We start from the raw sequence: 7402 nt of genomic DNA, 5'->3' as shown, positions 1-7402 counted from the left end.
ACGCTCTCCACCCCAAGGCCAGCGTGAGGGCAGCCTGTGCCGCAGACCCAGTAGAGAAACAGTGAGGCTGGTCATTATTAGAGAAAAAAAAAAAGATTCATTTTTTCTCTCTGAAACACCTTGTTATTGATTACCCAGCTTTGTTTTTACATGTACTGCTGGAACTCTTGTTTCCATTTGTCATAGCTACATCTCCAAGCTGTACATTTCCACATTGTTCACTATACCTGCCACATATTTTTCAAAGCAGTACAGTTAAGCCTGTGAATTCATTTAAACTCAGTGACTTGGAGATGCTGATAAAGGAAGAGGGTCAAATCTATAAAGGTATATATATATGTGTGTGTGTATGTAGATAGGTGCGTGTATTTCAATGGAGAGGTGGCAAGCCCAAATTTCAGGAGCTGCTGTGTTCTTTTATAGGTGTTGTTGGGAATGAATATTATAGTAGTATTTACATGTCGAGAGGTAACAAGCTTGTTAATTTGACTTTGGAATGCCACAAATACCTAGTTAAATGTGAATGCTGAATTGTGGGTCTCCAGCTGTTCTTAAACAGAAAGGAAGCGCCAAACGAAGGAGACATCAGATACAAAAAAGAGGAGTGACCTTACTGTGAGTACAGAGGGGATTCAGTCTTTTGCTTTTCATTTCCAGTACTGTTTAGCAAGAAATGTACCCAGTGGTGACTGTCTCTGCTCTGCAGGTTCCCAAGCTGTGTGGCAATGATAAAATAAACAAACCCCAGCACTCCCAACCTCCCTCCCAAAACCTGAGACAGCTGTGAGCTGGAGATCAGCCTGTGGGTTAATCAAGGCTGGTGGAAATGATGTTTGTTACAATTTAAGATGAGTATTGAGTCTGGATTCAGCTTTTAGTGCTCTGGAGATAATTGAGCGGCTTCCTACAGCCCCAGCAGTAGAGCAATTCCCTTGTAGAATGCAGCCTTGTTTTAATGCTGCTAAAATGAATAAATTAGTCCTCAAGGAGTAATGAACACCAATAAAAGTATTGTGTAGCAGCATGTAGTAAGCTTCTTGTGGAGAAAATGGCTGGAATTGACTTTCTGAGAGCAGGATTTCGGCTCTCTTCTGATGCACCCATCTACACCTGCAGCTCTGCTCCTGCCCTCCAGGTCATTAAGAAAGGCAAGGGCTTAGGTGGAAATAGCCGAGAATAATGTATAGCCTCAATTTTCTGGCTTTGTGCTTTTTTTGTGACATCTGAGGGCAAAGTGGAGCATCCTGTTTATCTTGATTCACTGTAAAGAAGGACTTGTCTGTGTCTGCTCTCCATTTCTGGCTCACAGGTAATAACGAGAGAGGTAGGGTTCCTCCTCCTCTAGTGCTGACTGCTCTGGCTGGAGCACGGACTGATCCTCCTCCTTCACACCTGCAGGTGAACAGGAAGGCTGTGCAGTTGGCTGTGCCCATGACAAATACAGCCAGTATTTTATATGTCAGTGTGCATTTGCCACAGCTCTGAAAAACCATGGCTGTTTCAAAGCTGAGTTTTGTCCAGCTTGAAGAGCTCTTTGAAAGGAACATAATTGTTCTTCTTTCTGCAGGATTTGGCATCCTCTGCCTTTTGCATCTGCCATGCAGTTTTCAGTCAGGTTGAAGATGACACAGCTGAGCTAAGCCAGCCCAGCTTTCCTCTCATCTCCTCACTGTCAAGCTCACTGCAGGTCATGGTGAAGCCCATCCCAGTAGTGCATTTGCCTTCCTGGTGGTGCCTGACCTGTCACCACCAGGTCCCTGAACTGGTGCACAGTTCAGCTTCTGTTTGATCATGTGTGAAACAGATAAGAAACACTAAATATTTTTATGTTTCCATAATCCATATTGAAAAAGACAGAAGGCAAAAGACTAGAACTGAGATTTTTTTTTTTTTTTTTGTATGGTTTTAATTTGTGCCTCCCTCTCTGGCACAAATAAACTATTGATACTTAGTGTTCATTGAAGTGACCCTACACTATTTTTTTCCTCACAGGCCCCTTGCCTCTTGCAGGACACATGAGATATGATGTCTGCTGAATCATCACCATTTGTTGGGTAGCATGGTATGTTATTTACTGTACAGCAGCCAAGTCCTGCACTCAGAAATAATTCTTAATTTCCTCATAGGCTAATTAAAGATTGTATCATAAAGCATGTGCATCAGGGGGTTGAATTAAGGTTTCACCAGCAGCTTGAATTTTCTCAGATCCCTAAGTATGGGGGTGTTTGGCTTTGGAGTTACAAGACAGCCTTGACTGGAGTCTTTAAAGTCTAACGTCAGGCCCCATTTGCACCAGGAGGTGCCAGTCTGGCTCCCTCCCTGCCATCACTGCTCACTCCAGCGTGCCAGGGCCCGGCAGCTTCTGGGGGAAAAGCAAAACAAGGGCAGCTGATCCTGTTGTAAAGCACCAACTCCTTTGCTTAATCTCAGCCTCACACACAATGTGTTTGGCTGATCTTCTTCCCTAAAATTCATCTCAAAGCAGATTCCCAGCATGGAAGGTTGGTGTAAGATGTGCCAGGTAAGTTTGTTGTGAGGTGTATAATTACACTGGGAGCTTTTCAGTCTGGAATTTGCATCAGGAATTTGCATCAAGTATGATTAGTTAAGTGGAGACCTCCTTATTTGATTACCACTTTTTTGTTGTTGTCTAAAAGAGAAAATGACATAGTTAGGCAGGAAAAGCTTTAGAGAGGGGTGATCTTTTTATTATATGTTTCTTTGGTGTTTGGCACAGTGTGGTTGAGAGCTTCCAGTGCATATAACAGTTATAATGAATGTGCACTGCCAGTGAAATTGTACTTCAAACATCACAGGTGAACTGATACAGACTCAAACTGTTACCTAAGAAGAAAATAGCTTTTATTTGTTGTTGCCTTTAGACTGTGACAAGTGTTTCAGCTGGAAAAGGAACAAGTACTTTTTTACATTTTTAAAGTTAATGCATAGAAAGTCTTCAGTTGATTAGCAGAGGTCCTGTGTAGGATGGCTGTTTCATTACTAAGAGTTTAAGTGAGCTATAAATATATTTTATGCCCTTGTACAAGTTCAGAGGACCATGAAATACAATTAAAAGATTCTGGGCACTGCACGCACAGGAGCAACATAGGAGATAAACGTTTGACCTTTCTTACCTTTGGTCACCAGTAAGCAATTGCTCTCTGTGCTTCTTGCCTGCATTACTTACTGTTTTGGCTTAAATACAAGATTCAGCTGCCTATTGAAAATGTTGAATGAACATTCACAATTCAGTAGTTCTTCTGTCTGGATTTTTCTCTTCCCTGGAAGAAGAATAGCTAAGCTATTAAGAAGTTAACAATTACCTTTAATTATGCAGACCAGCTTTGGCTATGAATGAGAACGAGATTTGGAGTCTATTGTTATTTCCTTTTATTTCTGAAAACAAAACAAGAAACGCTAATCAAGACATTTTATACAACTGAAACACAGTGTGTCTGAAGCAGTTGTTTTATTTCTAGCCAAGGGAAACACCATATATGTATTACACCAGAGTAGGGTCTGTCTGTGGATTAACACCCCTCAAGATTTACTGGGAAGCTGACTCACCAAAGAGACTTCTCTGTAAAACTGAGCCAAGTTTTGACACTGAATAAGTTGATGTAACTGGGTTAGGACATGGCCCAGTGATTTTCAGGTTTGCACTGGGGAATATAGCTGTGACAGACTATCATTCTGAAAGAAAGCCTGAAAATTAAATACACAGTAACAAATATAAATTTTATCTCTTGGGGCCAAAGAAAATAGAACAAGCCCTTGTCTGCTGTGTGTGAAACAGGGGAAGAAGCCAGTGGCTGTCGAGCTAAGGGAAATGAATTTGCAGGATCCAGTTATCTGTTATTTGAGTCTGTAGTCACTGAGCTCAGAGCGAGCCTGTTGGCCTCAGCCCTGCAGTGCCATGGCTGCACACCACAGTCTCCTGAGCTCCATGGGATCATTCTCTTGGCTCATCCTGAGTGCTGGTGGTGCAGGCTCAGAGCTGGGAGCCCTTTGGTCAGCGATGCTGCAGTCAGTAATGCTCCTGGAGGAGCTGGCAGTGTCTGCGGCAGCAGTTCGGGACTTTTGCTGGAGGTGTCCACAGTAGACTGTCATTAGTTACCTGCTTTGGGCATCTTCAAAGGGAAGGGAGGAGGTAGCCAGCATGAAATGTGAAAAGCTTGCTGTAAGCCTGCCCTCACCGCCCAGATAACAGCTGCCTCAGGCAGAGTGCCCTGGTGAAGCGATGGTGGAATGAGTCACCCTGAGAAATCAGCCCATCAAACCCAACTGCTGAGTGAACAGCAGTAGCAGAAGTACAGCTGTGGGAATAGATGTCTTTATTAGAGCAGAGGTAAGCCTTGTGGCAAGACTTCCTAAGGAATGGGTATGTGTACAGCCTCTAAGTGCCTGCGGTGCTGGGGGGCACTGATCCAGGTCACCGCTGCTCTGGATTCCACATGGGAGCTGGTGGGGCACAGGGATGAGGAGGAGGCACGTACTTCAGCCTGCACTGAAGGGCATGACCATCCCTTTTGGGGGATCTCTGACTTCTCTCTGCAACAGGCAGAGATTGACACCACCAAAAAAGGACCAGTGATACAAACTGGGCTGTCCTCACAGCAGCTTTTTCTCTGGTATCTCTGCTCTTCACTGCAAAATGAATAGACATGCTCCTAGTCCCATGGCCCTTCTTATGGAGTGTAAAGCCTCCCTTCTGTTTAAATAAACATACACATGGCAAGGATCTGACACAGAGACTGTTGAAGTTGCTGGAGGGGCACTTCCATGGCCACTGAAGTGGACACCATGTGGATATGGTGAAAAACCACCTTGAGACATAGGTGTGAAGAAGCTGGAGAGGCTGAGTTTTAACAGGCTGTCCCTCCTGAGGGTAAGGACTGAGAATGTTGCTGCTGTGCCTGATCCATGTTTGCAGAACAGAAAGAATCTCTGTGGAAGGTGACCTGACTTCGAAGATGTGGGTAGCTTATCACCAGGAGAATATATAAATAATGGGTAAGCAGTAACTTGCATACGCTCCATTCAGGCATATTCCTGAGCACAGAGGAGGGGGATTTGGGCAGACAGCAGTCAAGAGAAGACAGCCTGATCAGCAGCGGTCATGTTTGAGCATATAGGGGATAGATTGGGATATAAAGGCAAAGAGGGAACAGGGATATTTCTTACAACATGAAAAACACATTTGAAGGAACTAGAAGTGAACACTGTCAGCAGAAACAGTTTAGGTTTAGTCTTTTTCCATTAAAAAAAAGTATTATGGTTAATTTTCTTTAAAAGGACTATAAAGATTGGAATCTGCACTGTCATAAAACTTACAGGTCTCTGTAGTGCAATATATTTTTAAAAGGCAGGCACCTGACAGATCAGGTGATACCTGCACAAACCACAGACCACAGCAGGGATAAAATATTTCCCAGTCATACCTGAGTGATAGGACACAGCACCTTGACTGAGCACTTCCACCTCCAGAATTGGACTGTTTGATATTTGTTGTGTTCTGTACCAGAAGTTTCCCAAGCAACCCAGGAAGGAAGCAGGCACCAACAGCACAGTTAAATCTTCTCAGGTCTCTTCTGCAGTCATAGCACTGCAGTAAATCTTGCTAATTATTTCACTGGAGTTTTATCCTCTTTGTATGTAAGCCCAGACATTTATCTGTAGAGTTGCACATTTAGGGTATTTTGTAGTGGTGTTAAACTGAAAATAGAGTACATATTCTCCATAATTCCAGAGAGTCACAATGAATTGAAACAATTTGGAACCTGAAATCAGGTACTGTGAGTTCTTTTTCTTCCGATAATGGAAATTCACTGTGTCAACCTAAGCTGATAAAATACTTCCATTTCAGATTGCTGCAAACAGGCAATTTGGGCAAGGAAGCAGTTGTACTTTGAACTCCTATTAGGAATAGAATTAGTTTTCAGCACAGTCAGATTAGCAAAACCAGTATCTAAGGACCTATATGTAATTTCTTATTTAGAGCAATTGCTGATCTGATGAACAAGACCTGTGTTCATACTCTGAGGGACTGCAGTCATGGCCATGCTAGCATGTTAACATCTAAGGCAAAGTGAACAGTGCAAGCCCCAAAACACAATCTAATCCTTTATGGAGGCAGTTCTCATCTTTATCCATAAAGGATACTTCATCACTTCCCCCCTCAATGCACATGGTTGTGGTGTTCCTTAGCCTTATACAGAATCCCCTATTTTTTACATTCTAGAGTTCTTTATGTTAATACAAAAATCCACCTAAAATAATGAGACTGGAAATAGATAGTATATTTTTTCTCAGCTTCCACTTTAGGGAATTTAAGTGGTCAATTTTCAGACAAAATTCTGTGCCTTTAAAGTAACGAGCATCGAAGACTGTTTCTAAGATGCTGAAAGACATTGAAAACGTTCAGGTAGTTAGCTTTGGATGATTTAATACTTGGCTTAATTTAAATCCTGGAAAGATTGAACTAACGCGTATCTTAAGAGGTAATTGCTTTGAGCAAGTGGAAAATACCATCTCTTCTTTATTCAAAGGAGTGTGTCTGTGGCAATTAGGATGGAATTATTTTGGGCTTACTGTGGACTGCTGAGTGACCATGGAGGAAAAAATCATATCTTCCTGTGGTCTCAGTTAGAAAAAAATAGCCACTTGTGTTGTCCTGATGGATATTTGGCCACTAAAGGTCATGGTGCCTTTGTATCAGGAGGCCAGAGTGCTCATGGTAACACTCCCAAGGCAAGAAATTTGGGGAGCTACAGGTGGGACCACCCAAAGGTGCCCATATAAAGCCTAGCTTTGACACAGTGAGTTCTTGTTTCATTATGAAAATTGCATACTATTACCTTGTATTAGACTGGTTTGCCGTTTGCTTTTGGGGAGTTTGATGCTGGAAATAGATACCCATGTTTGAAAGCAGACTATGTTTAGACAAATTCCCAGGCGTGGAGGACAGGAACTACACTGCTCCTGTTGTGCCATGTGGGTAAGTGGCTGGTGTGTTTTGTATGTCTGTTGCTCAGAATTGGGTAGGGAACTGGTGGAGTCCCCCAGGGATGATGGAAATTTCCTTTGTAAGTGTCCGTGCTGGTGAAGAGGGGGGTGTGTGGACACTGCGCACCCGCCCAGCCCTCACCTCAGCACGCTCTGCTTTGCAGGAGCAAATGCAGAAAACTGGTGCTTCAGCAGAACAAAGTCAGGTGCAGAGGGCAATAAAAGTCTGTTTGTTGCTCTGTAAGGAAGGAATCCAGGAATGCTGAGCTAAACAGGAGATTGGGTAGTTACTTTGGCAGTTTCACGTAGAGCTTTGTGAGGGAAAACTGAGCTGGAGTAAAGCAGAACACCCGGAAGTGCTTTGCAGCCTGTGTATGCCAACAGTACTGAAAGCTTT

At 43.1% G+C, this 7402-nt stretch overlaps 1 protein-coding gene across 1 annotated transcript in view; it reads left to right on the top strand.

The window, feature by feature from the left end:
- The window catches only part of GPC1 (glypican 1), a 213581-nt gene that overhangs the window by 119318 nt on the left and 86861 nt on the right, over positions 1 to 7402 (top strand). The gene's annotated exons all lie outside the window — the stretch shown is intronic.

This window comes from Corvus brachyrhynchos, unplaced genomic scaffold, assembly GCF_000691975.1.
Source record: "Corvus brachyrhynchos isolate BGI_N302 unplaced genomic scaffold, ASM69197v1 scaffold223, whole genome shotgun sequence".
Classification (NCBI taxonomy): domain Eukaryota; kingdom Metazoa; phylum Chordata; class Aves; order Passeriformes; family Corvidae; genus Corvus; species Corvus brachyrhynchos.
Note: the sequence above shows the minus strand (reverse complement) of the source record. Positions and strands in the feature narration are given on the sequence as shown.